At 43.1% G+C, this 21,906-nt stretch overlaps 1 long non-coding RNA gene and 2 pseudogenes across 1 annotated transcript in view; 1 reads left to right on the forward strand and 2 right to left on the reverse strand.

The window, feature by feature from the left end:
* Positions 1-21,906, reverse strand: part of LOC141047986 (uncharacterized) — a 308,665-nt gene that overhangs the window by 201,969 nt on the left and 84,790 nt on the right. The gene's annotated exons all lie outside the window — the stretch shown is intronic.
* On the forward strand, positions 5,235-5,973 carry LOC141048019 (guanine nucleotide-binding protein G(q) subunit alpha-like; annotated as a pseudogene).
* On the reverse strand, positions 10,173-17,642 carry LOC141048020 (bifunctional phosphoribosylaminoimidazole carboxylase/phosphoribosylaminoimidazole succinocarboxamide synthetase-like; annotated as a pseudogene).

A 21,906-nucleotide genomic window follows, 5' to 3' on the forward strand; every position in this document is an offset into this window, starting at 1 on the left:
AGAGGGACATGGTGCCACGATCATTTAAACCATATCCTGGTGATGGAACCTTCTGAGAAGTCCATGATTATGGAAACAGAAGCAGCTTTAACAAGCTAGTATTGCATGAAACCTGTAATTCTTAATCTGAAGGTTTTGCAGAGAATTGACAATCCACAGAAGACTCCAATGCTAAGGAGGTCTGTCCACAAGTTCATACAAACATATGACTTGTTCTGCCATCTTATTTAATACTGTAAGCATCATTGAGCTGTTCACAGGATCCTTTTATGCCAAGTTCACATGTGCAGTATTCAGCCATTTGAAACAAGTATTCATTTTAATGTATCCATAAGAAATAGAAGAAATTAAAAGGATATGGTTGCATTTTAATCTAGCTTTTGAAGAAATCTACATTATACCTGCTTCTTTCTACTCGCTCTCCCAGCAACCTGTGACACTAGTCTACGTTTCATAGGCTTTCTTTGGGATTCTTTTGCAATGACCACATGAGTCCAGAAAGGAGACCAGGAAGTGCCATTGACAAACATGGATCCACTTAGCTTCCAGGATGACACGAGAAGGGTACACCACCATGTTTCTGGAGAATCATCTGCACCCAGAGAATTCTTAACGTGTTGATGTCAATTGACAGTTTAGATGACAAGATGTGACAAATATCACTATGGACCTAGCAACAGGTCATCCACGCAGACCAAACTCCTTTTCTTTACTCCGCCCTGTTCAAGGGATCTTAAAAAGGACCACAATCTGAATAGTGGTCTCACCTAGCGGACCCCAGCGGCCACTTCAGCTCATCCCACTTGCAGACTACATGCCTTTCATGGACTGTCTCTGGGATGGTCTGAAAAGCACATGTCAGGAACACAAAGAGCAGGGTTATTTTTCTCAATTTAAGTTGTCAAGGAGGCCAACATCTCAATCCAGTTGCAGACCACCCTTTCTCCAGACTCTGCACTCTCCCCAAAATGACCACTCAGGCTTGTAAATGGAAGCAGAACATTCGAAGAGGAGGACTCAAGCCACAGACATCTGTAACATCTGAGTCATCTTCCTGTCCCAAGTGGGCCTTTCCAGCTCAGCCTCAGTATTTGGCTAGTTAGAGCTTCCCTCCCTCCAGATAGTTGGGGTCTTCCCTGACAATGAAGACCCTTGAAATGGGTTGCAAGTCTACATTATTGCACCAAAATATTGCAGAGTAGTTTTGTTGCCTGAAATGGTTAAGCAATTTACCTACTAATATCCCATTATCACCAATAGGAATCCACAGAACATTGCATGTTAAATATAATCGTAAAAATATATTGCATATAAATGTTAGAGCAAATAGTAAATCTAACTATAGTTTATTCTGCAGCAGAAAATCCAAATCATCCAGTGTCCTTAGTAACAGCCTTCAGTATAAAGAACAAGGAGACTTGGAGGTGATTTGGCCCCACAGACCCTTGACCTCAATGTCAGTCTATGTGATCACACGGAGAGACAGGATTTGCACAAGCCTCATACACTGAAGATCTGCAGGTAGTTTTCCAAGATGTTAGGAAAGACCTGCCTGACAAATGCCATCAAAAACTGTGCGCAAACAACAAGTACCTAGAACTGGTGATGGCAGAGATTGGTCCCAAATACTGATGCAATTAAGATTTCTCTTTTGTTCATTCATTGTTATAATAAATGGATAAGAAATCATGAACACCAGTGTTTTGAGGCATTTTTACCCCACAACACCTGAAGCCCAGGGTGGTGAAACGTGTTAAGGTGCTTGTCAGCTCCCCATCTTGTGTCTCTGGTGTCCATTACTACTGGCTGGAGGCTGGAGCACACAGCAGCGGCAATGTTTGTTCCCAGATGTTCCCAGAGAGTGAATGGCAGCAGCACTGGCAATGTTTGCTCCCAGTCCCAGATAGAGGGAGTGGGGTGGGAGTGTAGTAATACATCTCTGCCTCTGGTCTTAGCTGGACATTATATAATATAGATTTGCCTGGACTGTACATTGTATATTATAGATCTACTACCTGAGCATTATATATTATAGATCGCCTGTCCCTGGACATCATATACAAGATCTCCCTGACATTATACCATATTTTCTGGCGTACAAGATGATTTTTTAACCCATGAAAATCTTTTAAGCTAGGGGGTCATCTTGTATGCCAGATGTCATCTTATAGGGCAGGTGCGGAGCAATCTGCGGTCATTGTGTATGGTGGTGGTGGGAAGATGGAGGAGGGAGTGGTCCCGAAGACAAGGTGAGGGGGCGCCTCACCAGTAATGTGCAAGTAAAGTATCCAGATTACCTCATTATGGCAGCGGTGCTCTGTGCTGCTCTCTGCTAGGGTGGTGGCTCTGTAGCAAAGGGGGCTTCGCTGGCATTTTGTCAGAGCCCGGAGTCCTCTGAAGCTCCAAATATGTGTTTGACTAAGGCCTTATTCATACGTCCATGTTTAGAGACTGGGCAGTAATAGAATAATAAAATCAATATAGTAATCCTACAATGTCTGCTGGACATTTCATGGGGAGAGTTTATAGTTCAGTTAGTACATAGACACCATACTTGTCGTTAACCAGTCAATATTTTGTCCACAACACTGCAGTGTCAAAAGAGGAAGACAGCGAGACAGGCAGCCACATCGCATCAGAGAGCTCTTCACCTCGAAACAGAAGATCCTCAGATCCTGGTATTGTGACATCGCATAATACCAATGAATAAATAATATTCTTATTAAAAAGGGAACCTGTCACCTCGTTTTGTCGCTACAAGATGCGACCACTGCCTTTAGGGGCTTATCTACAGCATTCTGTAAAGCTGTAGAAACAAAGAATAAGTTATATTATACAGTCATATGTAAACGTTTGGGCACCCCTATTAATGTTAACCTGTTTTCTTTATAACAATTTTGGCTTTTGCAACAGCTATTTCAGTTTCATATATCTAATAACTGATGAACTCAGTACAATAAACCTCATTTGAATCCAGAAATATAACTAACAGAAAATGTGAAATCTGCATTTAAACAAAATTTGACCGGTGCAAAAGAATAGGCACCTCAACATAAAAGTGACATTAATATTTCATAGATCCTCCTTTTGCAAAAATAACAGCCTCTAGTCTCTTCCTGTACTATTAAGGAGTTCCTGGATGAAGGTATTTGTGACCATTCCTGTTTACAAAACAATTCCAGTTCAGTTAACTTTGATGGTTGCCGAGCATGGACAGCCAGCTTCAAATCATCCCACAGATGTTCAATGATATTGAGATCTGGGGACTGTGATGGCCATTCCAGAACATTGTAGTTGTTCCTCTGCATGAATGCCTGAGTAGATTTGGAGCAGTGTTTTGGATCATTGTCTTGCTGAAATATCCATCCCTTGTGTAACTTCAACTTTGTCACTGATTCTTGCACATTATTATCAAGAATCTGCTGATACTGAGTTGAATCCATGCGACCCTCAACTTTAACAAGATTCCCGGTGCCGGCATTGGCCACACAGCCCAAAAGCATGATGGAACCTCCACCAAATTTTACTGTGTGTAGCAAGTGTTTTTCTTGGAATGCTGTGTTTTTTAGCCTCCATGCATAACGCCTTTTTGTATGACCAAACTCCTCAATCTTTGTTTCATCAGTCCACAGGACCTTCTTCCAGATTTCAACAGTGCACATCAGTACACGTGTGCAGGAGCACGACAAATCAAGGAAAATGACATTGCATGAAGATGGGAGGTGCCGGACCTGCTCACCAATCGGACCGGACCACCCCCGGGTGAGAATAATAAAATATGTTTTTCTTATCTTGCAGGTTGGATCAGGGGCTTATCTACAGCATTCTAGAAAGATGTAGATAAGCACTGTGTTGTAGTGACCACTGTCCGCTAGGGGGCGCTGTGTGGGTGTCCCAGGACGGGCCTACAGTCATATCCATTGTGGTAATGGGTATAGGATGCTGAAGGATCATTATGCATCTCAAGATGGGTGGCCTTGAGATGAAAGCTTGCTTATGTGCTCATCAGCAAAGCTTATGTCATTCCAAGGTGTCAGGGAGAAGCCTTACAGATTGATGAGATGGGCAGGATCAATCATCTACAAATCCACCCAGGGGAGTGTTTAAGAGTGTCACAATAAAGTATATGTGATTAAATGCTTGAAGGCCCTGTGATGAGGTCATAGCCATGTAACCTGCTGGGTGTGGGTACAGACCATATAAGGTAACCAGAGTAGGTCACATGGGAGAGAGCATGGATCTGATTGAGCCATGTGGAAGGTCCCAGCAGGCCTAAGTGGAGGAAGGTGTGCTACCTTCCTAAAGACCACGTGCTGAGGCTGCTGACCTGGTAAGGCCTGGGTGTATTGGCTGTATGCAAGGAGGGATAAGCCTCCTGTTTGCTGAGGCTCCAGGACTGAGCCTGAAACAATGGACACATACTTGCTTCCACCTGAGCTAAAGGCTATTCCTTATGTTATGGGCTGGTTTATGGGTTATGGAGCAATAAACCCTATGAACTTTTAAAGGAGCATGCCTCCTGATTGACTCTGGTGGCTCCTGAGCAAGTTAAATCCCTACAGCACCAAAAAGCAGTGGCCACAGCTTATAGTGGTAAAACGAGGTGACAGGTTCCTTTTTACTCCACGCGCTTTAAATACATCAACACTGTCCCCACTGGGGCACACAATCTAAATATCCTATTAGTAGGTCTTTGTGTGGGTTTCCTATCAAACTCCAAACACAGAACAAACTCTGCACAACTGTCATCCTCTGTGGGATTTGAACCCCAATGCTACGAAGCTGTTGCGCTGATCACTGAGACACTATATACAGTGGTAAGCACTAAGCCACCATTACAGTGCTAGCCACAGAGCCACTGTGCTACCGTAATACCTATGCAAGAATATTTTTGCTGGCAGCATTGTGTATTAGCTCTGTGGACATCATATGCACTAAACATCTGTTTAATTGATTTGAGGATTTAATATCCTATCCTTACAATAGGCAATCAATATTGACATCAGCACTGATCAGTTGACTGAAGGAGTTGTAGAGTTTCATGGAATAAGGACTGCTATTTTACCATGCTAATACCTTTAAATAAATACATTGGAACATAGTGTATCTCCCGTCTCAGTCTGCCTCCCCCCAATCAGCACAGCAATCCCCCTTCTTACAAGGAGAAGCAGGTCTGTGACTTGCAGGGTGGGGGGGGGTCTGTCTCTTTCCAGCACCACTAGCAGTTAGCAGACATGACTCTGGAGTCCATCATGGTGTGCTGCCTCAGCGAGGAGGCCAAGGAAGCTCAGAGGAACAGTGATGAGACAGGCAGCTCCACCAAGACAAGAGGGACACCCGCCGGGAGCAGATAAGGATTATCCATGGATCTGGCTATGCTGATGAAGAGGGGCTTCACTAAGCTTGTGTACCAGAACATATTCACTGCAATGCAAGCTATGATTTGGGCAAGGGAGACCCTTAAAATTCCATACAAGTAGCAACACAACAAGGGCCATGCACTGTTATTTCAGGAAGTTGATATTGAGAAGGTGTGCTCATTTGAGATCCCTTATGTAGATGCAGTGAAATATTTATGGAATGACCCTGGCATATAAGAATGCTATGATAGGAGACGGCATTATCAACTGTCTGATTCCACAAATAATTATCCAAATGACCTGGACCATATTGCAGATCATGGATATCTACCTTCAACAACTTGTGCTCTGAGTCAGAGTGCCCACAACAGGAATCATCGAATATCCATTTGATTTACAAAGTGTCATCTTCAGAATGGTGGACATAGAAGGGCAGCAATGAGAAGGAAGAAGTGGATACACCTCCATAATGTTCCTTGCAGCTCTTAGTGAATATAATCAGGTGCTCCTGGAGTCTGATAATGAGAACCGGATGGAAGAGCGCCAAGCACCATTTAGAATGATTATCACATATCCGTGGTTTCAGAATTCTTCACTCATCCTATCCTTATAATAGGCAATCAATAGTGACATCAGCATTGATCAGTTGACTGAAGGAGTTGTAGCGCTTCATGGAATAAGGACTGCTATTTTACCATACTTATACACTATGTTCCAATGTATTTATTTAAAGGCAGTCTGCAGGATTTAACCCCTCCAAGCCTTTTATGTGTGCATGTATGGCACCCCTGAGGCTACAGTTACCACAGATGTACTGCACCTTCTCCTAAGATGAAGTGCCCCACCATCCAGGTAGGCTGGGAACTCCTTTCTGCATTCCAACACCTGCACCCCACAAACAGGATAGTTCAGCAGGGACCCATCCATGCTTTATGCTGGAAAGGTCATAGGGTGCCTTTTGTGGTCCCTGGCTTCGTAACACGAGAGGTGCTGGGGAGGCGGGTGAAGTTAGATACAAAAGAGAGGGAAGAGTGAAAGTTAGTGGTTTGTTGGTTTGAGGAGAGAGAAGAGAGATGATGGGTGTCTGAGGGATGTGCTGCAGCAGGTCCCAGTGATCTAGGCTGCTGACACGAGAGACTGATAAGATTGATAACCTAACCTTCCATAAGAGAGATAGAACAGATCAGAATGAAGGAGAACAGAAGAACGGAGGGAAGCAGGTTGAGAAAGAGAACCCTTCCAGTCCAGAGAGCGCAAAGGATGGGGCCTGGTCCCCGAGGTTGATTGGATCTTTATGTCCGGCAACAGACACCGAATGAGTAGTGAGCCGCTAACGCCTAGCTCCCATCATAAACTTGGGACACAACAGCAACTGAATAGAGCTGGGACGCAGTGAGGAGTCCCCAAAGCAGGCTACAGCTGTCTGTCATACCAGTATAGACTATGAACACAGAGAGAGGCATTCCAGGTAACAAAGTACTGGAGTGCTTCGCACCTAAAGGCGCATTGGAGGAGTCGTTCAGTAAGGTACATGTTGGCAGAGTGTGGAAGGGAGAATCCCATCCTGTCTGGAGCCCTGACCTGGAGAACAGGCAGTTGTGTGAACTACAAACAGTGAGTAAAGCTTTGGAACCGCATACTCTGGTGTCGTTCAGTTATTCCTGCACCACTACACCTGGGTACCAGCATCCATACCATTCTGTGCCTCTCCTCATCCATTGCACCTATACTGCCCTGGGACTACAGCTCCACCTGTGGGGAGCTTTACCATCTCTACTGCACCACACCATCAGTCTCAACAGATCTGTATGCAGCGATGGCTTACCATCTTACTTGCCAAACACCACGGGTGGCGTCTTGAACTATTCATATAAACTTTAACACCATTAACATCACCGCCATTGATATTGGGCGCCCAGGGCCACAGACCGGGTCACCGCTGCTGTGACACATTCCTGCCTTGATAACAGCCCAGTACCGAGTACCCCGCTGCCCTGTGTGTGCGCGAGGGCGACCCACATGTAGCTCTTTTAAAGACAAACTCAGTTAACACCTTTATATGGTCAGCCCCTTCTCCCTTTATTCAGTAATCAGCATTTCATTTGATATATAAATTATGCCTAACGACTGTGGTGGATCTTAACCTTCTATCACTCCAGCTCTATTTCCAGCAGAGTGCTACCTGCTTTTGCTTCACTGACAGCCTCTATGATGTGTTTCATTCTGGAAAAAAGAGCTGCAAGTTGATCAGGAAGAGGTGGCACCGAGCGGGTATAGAGCTGGAGCAACAGTTCTACTCACTCATTTGAATATAAACATAGAAAAGAAACTACGATCAAAAAAGCCCACTTATTTAATAAAGATCAAAATTTATTACTACATCAAAGAACAAACACATGGTTGAGACAAAGTGCAATTGTGCATGACAAACAAAATACCAAAAGGGTACAGATCTAAACAGGGCATCAGAAAATTTTAAGCACATCAATATCCATATAGACTAAGGATCCATTAAATATTTATATCTCTCACTATATAGACATTTGAATATGTATGCAAACCGATTTCAGATGAATAGAATGAACGTGTAAAAATATTGCTGGAAGTATCTTGGAAAGAGCTACATGGGCATACACATAGATCCGGCCTCATTCATTACCTAGCAGCTTTTTTCTTCAGTTGCTTCAAGTACCGCATTTGCTGGATCACGGCAAAACCCCAAGTGTCACACATGTCTGCAAGTCCCATAGGGAATAAATGAGGCTGAATGCAGTGCTGCCACAAGTGATCTGTTACATGGCAAATGTAGAAAAACTACCAGATCTGCTGCATAATGCAAAAATCGCTGATTTGACAGTAGCCCAAGTCACTGACGACAGTGTCTGCATTACTCATGCTCACCAATGGGGGAGGCAGCACTAAATGTGCCAAGGGCAGCACAAACAATACAGCCCTGGCAGGAAGATGTGTGTAAGGGTAAATCAATATATTTACTTTGTTCTATGTTCAGCTAAGCAAATCCTTAACACAATTTTTATTCAATAGCTATTCAAAACATACCTCAAATTTATCTGACCAACTCAGCTGAAGAATTCAAAGATAGTTAACCATTTTTTGTGCCGTTAAAAGGACAACCCATTACACATTCTGGGAAGGACTTGGAAAAGCTCCATGAGAAGTGAGTGAACAGTAGGAAACGTTGAAAAGACATGTCCAGCTTCTAGGTGCAGTTACTAATTTATTGCCATTTCAATACATAATCCAGTATATCACAGCAAACAGACGCCTCTTGCCAGCCTGTGTGTTTTGACTCTTATGAAGTCTTAGTCCAAGAGGCAAAATGCATAGGACGGCAGTAGGGGTCTGTGTGTTGCACTATTGCATATATTGAAACAGCAAATGCTCAACTGCACCAAGAGGCTGGACCTGACTTTTCCACTTACAATTGTACACCAAGAGGTGGCGATTGCCTGTGCTTCTGGTCAGGATGGTCTGAATTGGGAATTGAGGATTAGAACTGAGGACAGTGACATGTGGCTTGAATAGTAGGAATTCTATGCTTACTTGTGTGGTAGTCACTAGCACTAATGTATTTTCTCTCTAGATTTCATCAGCCTTTGGTGAGTGCAAAAAAGGCATGAGCTATTTTACCAAATGGCACAAGAAAACCTTTGAAGATCAAGAACTTGCTGGAACTTACATCAACCATACCCATCAGCAAGAAGGAATTTCCCATCTGAAGTTGAACAACAACAATATTGGGTGAAAGAGGACAAAGCTTAAGGTAAGTCTCACCTCCAGCCATAGGCAGCCCTGCCACCTATCTTTATAGAAGTGGAGATAAGCAATGATGCATTATGGAAGATGTTTGGTCAATTAGTTTTAGTTATCGCTACCATTGAGAGTGTAAGTTAGCTAATTTGTCTGTCTAGTTCCACAGATCTACAGCAATTAAGAGAAAGTGGACAGAAGAAAGAAGACCAAGAAGATGAAGTGGAAGAAGGAATCAATCCAGGAGAGCAACTTGATAAAGATGATTCAAGAAGCTTCTTGAAAAGTACTCAGAGTAATAGAGCCCTTCCCATCACTAACCATGTGCAAATCAGCCAAACCGCTGCACAGTACTGCCAAGACAAATGGAGGTGAGCACATTACAGAATTCTGAATTATACTTCATGCAGCACTATGGGAACACCCCCCATCTTCTAATGGCTGCACCATACACAAGAAGCATTTTCTACCATCTCCCTTTTGTCTCCACTTCCTCAAGTGACATTTCCCAGTGAATGCATTTGTTTTGGTTGAAAGCAATGCTAGATTTGAAAAACCATCCAAAACACTACGTGTGAACATAGCCCAAGTGGTGGAAGAACATTTTTGTTTTGGGTTATTTATTTTGTCTTACATACACATTACCATGAAAAGGATGTTCCTTAATATTTCCCAGGAACATCCATTTCAGTTTTTTTTTGTATGTTTTATTGTGTGCCTGTAAAAATGGCACAGGACTGACAACATTGTTCATAGCTGTGACCTGGGAGTCTGAAATGCTTCCAGGGGTATTCCCCATGATGATACCATGTAACTTGAACACTGTTCCTAATGATTTCAGATTTATTTTTAGGCCCCAAAATCACCCGAGGGGGGTTGGGGTGGGAGGTCGTGGCACAAGTGCTTACTTTTCCCATTTTCCCATAGACTTACGTTGAGCTGGTTACACGGGTTTATTGGGTATTCCAATTTGCAGGACCCAACCAATGAGCACCCAAGCTTTTTAGTGCTCGCCCATCACTTGGGCTTATCAGAATACCATTAGCGGTTTCCTAATAGCTGCATTGGAAACCTGGAGCGCTCCCATTTATCAGCAGTTAGGCGCCGCAGCTGCATGTGTTGCGGCTGTGTGACAGTCACATCACATGCCTGGAGAGACCAACACGGACAGGCAGACTCATCAGGTCCTTTGTGATCAGACATATCCCTCAGTTCACATGGGATGCCATAATTTGCACAGATTGCTTAATCTTTTCACAGTGGACTAGGTCAGAAATTTACCCCATCAACAATCCATTCTTGGCTATGACTAGGTCACCAGTAACTTCTTTGTCTGCAACCCACTCAGTTTCTTTTGACTTTTCGTGGCAAGTCTGTTCATCCTTCTGCTGGGTCTGATCACCTGAGGGCCATAGATGCCACAAGTCATTATCAATCACATCAGCAAAGACCATTTCTTTTTTTGGTCACATCCACACAAAACTCAATCTTCATATTCACTCGGGTGCAGTCTTGTGCTGACCATGTTTTTTCCAGAATTTCAAAGATGGCCACTGTGGAATGGTTCATGATGTCCACCTCTGCCTGGCCAATCACAAGGCCGGCACAGTTTAGTTGCAATCAGCTGATCTTCAGACCATTGAGAGTCATTATTGGCATCAACTAGAAAGGACAGGAAAGGAAAGATGCTGTCTGCAATCATGCACAAAACTCTGCCAAAAAATGTCCAACACTTTCTGATAACAAAAACCCTGAAGTCGCCAGACTTCAATTCCCTATATCAGCACTCTGGTATATTCTGATGACAGAGCAAAAGGAGACCAATCTGATCAGGGACAAAAAGCAAACAGGCATAAACAGAGACATAAGAATGGAAATTCAGCACAGCCCCAGCAGGGGCTGGCTCACCACAAAAACTGTGTAAACCAGACCAAATGTCATGAGAAAAAAAATAGCAGAGCACACTTAGCTTGAGAAGGCAAGAGCAGAACTGGAAACCAGAGCCTCAGGGCAGGAAAAAAAATTAGGGAGTCAGCTGACTTAAATCCCATCAGAGACTCCTGATGTCCACTCACAGTCCTCCTCCTCAGGTGGCAGGTCTGCCATTTAGATCAGCTTCATTACCTACTGTCACCACTAGAGGGAGCCTGGATGGAGACCTCACGACTCCTCTGTCAACACAGCCAGCTCCACCACCCTCACCAGAAGCCAGAGGAAAACCAGAAAGTTCACAACAACTATACTTTAGGAGGATAAAATTTATATCCTTCTGGTACGCCCAGGATTTCTATTCAGGAATGAACTGGTGGCTATTCTCCTGCACACCCACTCTATAGGGATCATCTCACAGAGTGGCAATGAACCAGTTGCACTTATTCACAAATGCTGTCATGATACCAAATTCTTGTAGCAGTTTGAATATGCAGCTGGTGGTCTTATTGGAGATGGATGCTTTCCTCTCAATGTGGTCCTTCCTGGCTACATTGCCCGCTGTGATCTGGTCCTTGGACTGCATGAGGACAAAGCCAGGGTAATTCAGGAGCTCATACAGCTAGTAAGTTTTACCTTCATGAAGCTTCTTGCCCAGTCTCAACTCGTGTGTCCATGAACATCTATGTCTATGTTAATCTATTACACTGAAGGTCACTTGTCTGACCAAAACCTTTACTACTGTGTACTACTCCTTGAATAAATTGTCACCATAATACCAAGCTGAGTGCCATTTTTTGCTAGATTATATGCCAACTTGTCAACTCAGACTAAGGCCTCTTTCACACATCAGTATTTGTATGCCAAAACCAGGAATGTCTCCAAAATAAGGCACAGGAGTCAGTCTTTCAATTATATTTTTTCTCCGTAAGTTCCATTCCTGGCTTTGGCATACAAACACTGATGCAAAATACTGACCAAACAGCGACGTGTGAATGAGCCTGAACTTGGCAGTTGATGAAGAATTGGTAATAGATGCAGGACAGCCAACAGCTTTAATTTATGATAAAAACAGAACCTGAATCTTGAGACAGAAGTCTACGGTCCTGATTAATCCATGCATAAAGCATCACACAATCTTGCATCAGAAGTGGAAATTTTCTAAGACTTCTTGGAATTACAACCATTATGGACATCCATGACATGTCACTGCATACTGCAATACTAAATCTTTCCACTGGGAGCACTGCAGAACAATGGAACACTCAGGCCATGTGCACACGATGCATTTTCCAGCAGATTTCTTTTTATGCGCTTTTCCACTGCGGATTTGGAGAATGGAGCAGGTGGAAAACTGCAGAAAAGTAGTGACATGCTGCATTTTTTGCACTGCACAAAAACCGCACAGAAAAAACTGCAGCGTGTGCACAGTGGTTTTTTTTATTTGATTTACATTGTATTGTAAATCACTTTGCGGATCTGTAGCGTTACTGAGCGGTAAAATCTGCTGCGGATCCGCAGGAAAAATGCATCGTGTGCACACGGCCTAAATCAATGAAAAATATAATAAATTTTATTTCTATAGCGCCGACATATTCCGCAGCACTTTACATTTCAGAGGGGACTTGTACAGACGATAGACATTACAGCATAACAATAATCACATAGATCATAACAGATACCAAGAGGAGTGAGGGCCCTGCTCGCAAGCTTACAGTCTATGAGGGGAAAAAGGGGAGACACAAAAGGTGGGTGGTAATTAAAAAAAAAAAAAAAAAAAAAAAAAAAAAAAAAAAAAAAAGCGCTGTGCACACGCTGCGTTTTTTTTCCCCACACGGTTTTTGTCCGGTCCAAAAAATGCAGCATGTCTCTTTTGTGCGGTTTTCCACCTGCTCCATTCTCCAAATCTGCAGAAGAAAAACCGCAGTGGAAAACCGCAATAAAAAAGAAATCAGCAGGAAAAATGCCGGTCATATCACCTGCGGATTTCTTAAAGTCTGCGCGGAAAAATCCACAGGAAGAAAATCACCATGTGCACTTAGCCTTACTGCCAGATATCTCCACTGGTGAAAACCGATCAGATCACTGAACTGAAATTAATTAAAAGTAATAAATTCTAACAAACTTTTTTTCTAAACAAGCAATTATCCCACAAATTTACTTAATCAACATTTGCATAATTCAGGGATAAGGTTTTTTCCATCCTCAGAATAGGGGTGAACAGCCTAATGCAGAAGTATATTTTTGGCTTCCAGGGAGAAGGAGACACCTGAGGTGAGGGGAAATGCTGGATTATACTAATGAGCCTCACAATAACCAGTGACCACATAGGAGCAGCACTGAGGAGCTGATGTGAGGCCAATGGCAGGAAGAGACGTTTCTCAGATCACCATGTTATTCTAGAAGCTGCAGCTGATCTGTTCTGGGTGGAAGTTGTCTGTCATCAAGATGATTGATTATAGATGGCTCCTAATTGTGAGCGAATGTGAACTAGATACAAGGTCAGATAATGTGAAGCCTCCAATACATAGATAATGGTCTTCAGAATGATGCAGGGCCTTCATTCCTCTTGATATCTGTTTTGATCTGTGTTTATTGGTATGCAGTAGTGTATATTGTCTGTACAAGCCCCCTCTAAAATGTAAAGTGCTGCGGAATATGTCGGCACTGTGTCACCATCACCCACTGACCGATTTGCCAGTGTGGGAAAAGAAAGGCTTTGTACAATTTAATAAGACTCTTGCACACAGTGACGCGCTGTAAACAATTTGAGATAATAGCAAAACCATTTTTTGCTTTTCATTCTATTATCAAAGTCACTGCCTATAAAAAATATGATGAATTATCTGTAGGAAATGCAACTGCAGATATTCTAGCCAAAGAGGCAGCCGTGACAAGAAAAGTGTTTCAACATAAACCTCTCAAGGTTTCAGCAGTTCAAGAACAGACCCGAATATCCGTTTTGCAGATGAAAAAGACATCTCTTGTTGCTTCCCAAGTGGATCCATAACCTCCCTTTTGTTTAAACGGGGTTTTGTGTCATGACTTAAATGGGGAGTTCCGTCCTGTGGTACCAAAACATCTACAGGTTGAGTTCACAAGATATAATCCTGAACGTTTGGGTCATTTAGGCCAACAGAAAAGGTTAGGCATTCTCAGAATTTTTACTGGAAAAAGATGGAAGAGACTATATAAAGTATTGTTCAATCATGTCTCATTTGTGCTCAAATGAATCCAAGAGCAAAAGGACAAACCTCCACTACTCCAAATTGCACCTGCAGATGGTCCATGGTCTATGTTACAGATCGGTCTGTTACCATCAGGTAAAAATGGTCTCAGGTATGCATTGGTTGTAGTAGATGGTATTTCTAAAACTGTATTTTACCTGTCAGGAAAGATGATGCTTTGTCTACAGTTAGAGCATTATTTATTCATGTCTTTTGCACTTGGTAGATCTCAAGAATGATCACCTCTTATTGAGGAAGTCACTTTACTGGAAAAGTCATGCAAACAGTTTGTACTGTTCTAGGGGTACAACAGTTTAATGTACCTTACCATCCACATTCCACTGGTATTGTGGAAATGATGAAAAGAACAATAAAATTCAGAATTGCCAAGATGTTGTTGGACAAAGGAGATACTTGGGTTGATGCCGAACCTTCTGCACTGTTGAGTGTGAGGAACGACTTCTTCTCGCACCCCACACAACAGGGAAGTTCTGCACAGCCACATTGCAGCTCAGTGCTTAGAGAGTAGCAGGGCACCTCTGGTGGTTCCCTGTATGCAACACTGGATGTGCTGGGAGGTGGGTGGAGTTAAGATACATAAAACAGAGGGAAAGTGTAGGATTAAAGGTTCAGTCTGACAGAGGGTCAGTGAGGAAGGAAGCCATTCGGGAGGAGTGGGGATCCCTGGAAGAAGGGATGGAGGAAGGAGTGCTGCAGCTGCCTCAGTGATCTGAGCCAGCTGGCACGGGAAAGAAACAGAAGGACGTAGAACTGCAACCTAAGCTTCCATAAAAGAGAAAGATCAGTGCGGAACGAAGGAGTAGGCGAACAGAGAGGAGACGTGGGTTGGAAGAGGAACCCTGCCTATAGGTTCTCAGAGCAAGACTGGGGCCCAATCCCCGAGATTGTATGGACACTTATGGTTCTGCAGCAGACACCAGTGGAGTAGTTGGCTGTAAATGCACTACTCCCATCTAAGACATGGGGCACAACAGCAACTGAATAGAGAGCCAGGACTCTGGAGAAAGGAGTCCCCGATAGAGGCTACAGCTGTCTGCCATACGAGTAGAGTTGTTAGGAACATCTGACAGGAGGAACTTCAGAGTACCACGGTACTGGAGATCTTCACACTTAAAGGCGCTATAGAGGAGTCGTTTAGGAAAGGTACATGTTGGCAGAGTGTTGGAGAGGAGCTTTCCATCTGGCCTGGAGGTTGGCCGAGTCTCTGACCCGGAGGACACTGCCTGGAGGCAGGCATCCTTGTGTACCGCAGACCGAGTAAAGCCTTGGATCTACAAGCCTCGGTGTCCTCCATTCAATCTTGCGCCAACCCGCTCAGCACCACTACATCTGGGTACCATCCTTTACACTGCCCTGGTACATCAGCCCTGCCTGTGGAGGGCTATATCATCACTGTTGCATCGTCGGCTTAACACCTCCATTGCTGAGCACCACAGGTGGCGTCACAAACTATTCCATTTCACTAACTTTATACCGCAATTGACTTGGGCGCCCAGGGCCATGATCCGGGTCACCACTGCTGTGACAAATTCCCCTGACACCGGCCCAGTACAGATTACCCCGCAGCCCTGGGAGGGCGACCCAGTAGCTTTTACAGTAACAAATACTAAGGCTCCAGAAGTAATGATTACACCACATTTTTGCACTTATTCAGATATTGTGATACCAAATAGGCCAATTTTATTTCTTATTGGGTAAAATTTGGAGATTCAAATAAAATTTTAATAAATCTTGTATAATCCCTGCAGTTAGAAGGTATATAATGACCTCTGATGCCGCAGACATGCCAGCTCTAGACAATAGTGATGCCAGATGCTGTGCTTTACCATTCAGAGATGTGGACAACACAGAAAACCCTATTAACCTGTACAGTTTTGACTTCTGTAAAGAGCTTGGTGAGGGAGGATTTGGACAAGTGTTGATTTATCCTCAGTGTTCCCCAATGTATCCTGCACCAGATACACTGGAGGGACATACATATTCAATGTAGTGATCCGTTACACAGATTCATATAATATATGGCAGTTCTGATCTGTTGTGATTTTTACCTCAGGTCATCTTGCCATCACACCCAGTCAGTGAGGAACTTGTGGCTGTAAAAATAATAGCAAAGAATAAATGTAAAGAGGAAAAGGTGTACAATGAATTAGAAATCCTGAAAATGGCCAGCGGGTGCTGTTATTTGATCTGTCCTTGGTCTGAGTGGACATTAGAAATATACCAGAAGCTTTTCAGTGATCTGTGTGCGTGGCATCTGCCATTTACCATTTGTTCCCGCGTTTACTTCTGTAATGTTGCTAAAAGTCTCTTCAGAAGGGGGCTAGAACTCTCGTGCCACCTATAGGAAGGAGCAATCCTAATGGTCAATGTGCTACTCCCTATAGGTGGCGCTTGAGTTCTTTTTCTTCCTCTGAAGAGAACTTGCACATTTCCCCAAGGAGCATTGCAGGTTTAAATTCTCCTCATATCGGCATGCTTACCGTGTCACTCTGCTAGGAAAGAAGTTTCCCCTGGCATCCCCTTCTAAAATGTTGTGTTTTCACTTGGTTTTTTTCTGCTGCCAAGTATGAGCGTTTATGCATCTTGCATAGTAATGCCTGATGTGGGCACTTGCTAATTAAGTAATTATTCAAAGCAAATTAGTCCTTTCATCCTAGAAAACTTCTGATAAATTCAGATCTGGCTCGGGGAGCGCATGTGTGCACACAATTTATTTCTAAGTGCAATATTTTCAGAGTGTCTTGCCGGTTAAACATGGCATGTGCATAGGGCAGGAGACAGGCAAGGCTGGCCAGATATTTATACAAATATGCTTCTTGTTAAATTGCACACCACTTAGCTGCTGCTTTCTTTTGCCTCCACTGCCCCTTTACACATTCTGTATACTCCACATCAGCCCCTCCATTCCATCTCTCCCATGTACAGTACAGAGGCTGATGTTTTACAGTCACTCCAATCCATCCTGTGCACAAAACCTAGACAAATCAAGCAACCTGTTCATGTCTCCCTCTAGTCACTGGTGACATCTGATCTAACCCTTGGCCCCTTCCACCATTATAAATAAAAACTCACCCTGCAGCATAGATATCCTGACGATCTTATAAACATTCAGTGCTCACCTTTTCCTTTCTTAATGGTGCCCTCTGGAACTCACAGTCAACATGCAAACTCCTGCATATCCAAGAATTAAGTTAACCAATTTGGTTTAAGTGGTAAATTAGGTAAAACATGTGATAATGATTTTAACTGACCATAGAGCAGAGAGGTTTACCTGTAGGTCATTGGCAAATCCAGATGTTTTTAGCAACTTAAGCTGTAAAAAGTTTCCACACATCTAGAAGCAAAGTTATCCAATCACCATGATCTTACATATAGAAGATGCCCATCTTTTCCCAGAAAGATAATATGAATGTGGAAAGGTTGGGAGAAATGGGTGTTGACCAAATAAGAGGTGAGTCAATAGCTATTGATAGTGTATGGTCATTAGTTCTTAGCAAATTCAGCTGGCTCTGTCAGTGGTCTGGAGACAAATACCAATGCATGGGGCCAATTTTATTATTCCATAAAAATACCTATAGGTTGCACCATCTATTGTGCACCCAAAAGCAAATACCAGCAGACAAAATGATGAAGTTGGGTCTCCCAATACCTTATCACTGGACATAAGTAGATGCCCAATTAATCTGGCAGTGGCTGTCCGAATGCACATTAATGTGGTTGCCATGTGGCAATCACACCAACAGTTTTATTCACTATAGCAGCCACTGTCCCAACAGTAACATCTTCAATGTTTGGTATTTTTGCTTTGGACAAGTCACTGCTCAGATCAATCTAAATCTCATGGTACTGATCTGTTTTCTGTAGGTTGGAATTCCCAAGGATGCAGTCAACAGGTGTGCATTATAGATATTATTGGCTCTCGACTATTGGCATGGTAGATGGTTGGTGCACAAGGAACTGAAGCCAGACAATGTGTTGCTCATGGACAAAGCTAGTCATAAAATCAAGCTGAGTGGCTTTGCTTTGACCAAACTTGCAGGAAACTGTTCCTAATGTCACATTATCCTGTACATGAATACAGAGGACTAATACATTATTCTTCTTCAATCTTGAGCCCTACTTTAGATAATTGTTCATGGGGAGGGGAAAGTGACACAATGTACCGAGTATACATCAACTGGAAGCAATGTCCATACTGCAGTCTACCTGCTCATTGGGAGAGGTTAAGAGAAGCCATAAACATGTAAGGCCAGGTCTATCCATGATCCTCTTGTAGTCATCCAGTTTTGTCTTCAATTACCTCAATTTTCCCTGGAAAGTAAATCTCTTGGACCATGACATCAACTTGGCAGTTAAGGTAAAGGAATTTGTAAAAGAATTTGGAGAACAAATAGCTTGAGCTTTTTTGCAACTTGCTGTACAGATTACTTTAGTGAGAATATCAGGTCTTATGTCAGCGTTTTTGCACAATGTTTTCTGTTGTATATTACCTTGATTGCCAAACTTGGGATGTACATTTTACCATTATCACCTCTGGGCTTGTTCTTTATAGTTTATGGAACAGCTTGAGTGTATGATCATGTGTTGCTTTCTGGGTTCTGTATTAAGTCTTGAAACAGAAGCCTGAAAGCCAATCATATTCATCCATACAGAAATCACACTGCTCTCTTGGATCCAATGTGAAAATTCTAAGACTTCATAGAGGGACATGGTACCACGATCATTCTAAGCAGATCCTGGTGATGGAACCATCTGAGAATTTCATGATTATGGAAACAGAAGCAGCTTTAACAAGCTAGTATTTCATGAAACCTGTATTTTTTAATCTTAAAGTTTTGCAGAGAATTGACAATCCACAGAAGACTCCAATGCTAAGGATGTCTGTCCACAAGTTCATACAAACATATGACTTGTTCTGCCATCTTAATACTGTAAGAATCATTGACCTGTTCAAATGACCCTTTTATGCCAAGTTCACATGTGCAATATTCAGCGATTTGAAACAAGTATTCATTTTAATGTATCCATAAGAAATAGAAGAAATTAAAAGGATATGGTTCCATTTTAATCTAGTTTTTGAAGAAATCTACATTATACCTACTTCTTTCTACTCGCTCTCCCAACAACCTGTGACACTTGTCTACGTTTCATAGGCTTACTTTGGGATTCTTTTGCAATGACCACATGAGTCCAGAAGGGAGACCAGGAAGTGCAATTGACAAACATGGATCCACTCAGCTTCCAGGATGACATGAGAAGGGTACACCACCATGTTTCAGGAGAATCTGCACCCAGAATTCTTAACGTGTTGATGTCAATTGCCAGTTTAGACGACATGTGAAAAATCACTATGGACCCAGCAACAGGTCATCCACGCAGACCAAACTCCTTTTCTTTATTCCGCCCTGTTTAAGGGATCTTAAAAAAGGACCACAATCTGAATAGTGGTCTCACCTAGCGGACCTGAGCAGCCACTTCAGCTCATCCCACTTGCAGAATACATGCCTTTCATGGACTGTCTCTGGGATGGTCTGAAAAGCACATGTCAGGAACACAAAGAGCAGGGACATTTTTCTCAATTTAAGTTGTCAAGGAGGCCACAGCTCAATCCAGTTGCAGACCACCCTTTCTGCAGACTCTGCACTCGCCCCAAAATGAACACTCAGGGTTGTAAATGAAAGCAGAATATTTGAAGAGGAACACTCAAGCCACAGACATCTGTAACATCTGACTCATCTTCCTGTCCCAAGTGGGCCTTTCCAGCTCAGCCTCAGTATTTGGCTAGTTAGAGCTTCTCTCCCTCCAGATAGTTGGGGTCTTCCCTGACAATGCAGACACTTGAAATGGGTTGCAAGTCTACATTATTGCACCAAAATATTCAAGAGTTGTTTCGTTGCTTAACCATTTTGGGCAATTTACCCACTAATATCCCATTATCACCAATAGGAATCCACAGAACATTGCATGTTAAATACAATTGTAAAAATATATTTCATCTAAATGTTAGAGCAAATAGTAAATGTAACTATAGTTTATTCTGCAGCAGAAAATCCAAATCATCCAGTGTTATTAGTAACAGCCTTCAGTATAAAGAACAAGGAGACTTGGAGGTGATTTGGCCCCACAGATCCTTGACCTCAATGTCAGTCTGTGTGATCACATGGAGACAGGATTTGCACAAGCCTCATACACTGAAGATCTGCAGGTAGGTTTTCCAAGATGTTTGGAAAGACCTGCCTGGCAAATGCCATCAAAAACTGGCTGCAAACAAGTACCTAGAACTGGTGATGGCAGAGATGGGTCCCCAAATACTGATGCAATTAAGAATTCTCTTTTGTTCATTCATTTTTACAATAAATGGATAAGAAATCATGAACACCAGTGCTTCTGGAGGCATTTTTCCCCCACAACACCTGAAGCCCAGGGTGGTGAAACGTGTCAAGGTGCTTGTCAGCTCCCCATTTTGTGTCTCTATTGTCCATTACTACTGGCTGGAGCACACAGCAGCGGCAATGTTTGCTCCCAGATGGTCCCAGAGAGTGAATGGTAGCAGCAGCAGCACTGGCAATGTTGGCTCCCAGTCCCAGATAGAGGGAGTGGGGTGGGAGTGTTGTAATACATCTCTGCCTCCGGTCTTAGCTGGACATTATATATTATAGATTTGCCTGGACTGTACATTGTATATTATAGATCTACTACCTGAGCATTATATATTATAGATCGCCTGTCCCTGGACATATATTAGAGATCTCCCTGGACATTATACCATATTCTCTGGCGTACAAGATGATTTTTTTAACCCCTGAAAATCTTAAAAGCTAGGGGTCGTCTTGTATGCCAGATGTCATCTTATAGAGCAGGTGCGGAGCAATCTGAAGTCATTGTGTGTGGTGGTGGTGGGGGGGAAATGGGGGGAGGGGGTGGTCCCAGAGACCAGGTGAGGGGGTACATCACTGAGAAGGTGCAAGTAAAGTCTCCCTATTACCTCATTATGGCAGCGGTGCTCTGTGCAGCTCTCTGCTAGGGTGGCAGCTCTGTAGCAAAGGGGGCTTCGCTGGCATTTTGTCAGAGCCCGGAGGCCCCTGAAGCGATGCGTTGGCCTCCAGGAAAATGGCCACTGGGGCGGTGCATGCTCAGATTTAGATCTTGCCCCGAGATCTCGGGAGACTAGATCTGAATCTGAGCATGCGCCATCCCCAGGCAAATCCACAACGTGTACATATACCCTTATTGTAAAATCTGACACTGACCATACACCAAAGACACAGATACCACTTTTTCAAGTATGTGTTTAAACATGGACGTATGAATAAGGCCTTAGTCAGAGACTGGGCAGTAATAGAATAATAAAATCAATATAGTATTCCTACAATGTCTGCTGGACATGTTATGGGGAGAGTTTATAGTTCAGTTAGTACATAGACACCATATTTGTTCTTAACCAGTCAATATTTTGTCCACAACACTGCAGTGTCAAAAGAGGAAGACAGCGAGACAGGCAGCAACATCGCATCAGAGAGCGCTGGACCTCGAAACAGAAGATCCTCAGATCCTGGTCTTGTGACATCGCATAATACCGATGAATAAATAATATTCTT

Source organism: Dendrobates tinctorius, unplaced genomic scaffold (assembly GCF_039654945.1).
Source record: "Dendrobates tinctorius isolate UK_male_01 unplaced genomic scaffold, ASM3965494v1 ptg000131l, whole genome shotgun sequence".
Lineage (NCBI taxonomy): Eukaryota > Metazoa > Chordata > Amphibia > Anura > Dendrobatidae > Dendrobates > Dendrobates tinctorius.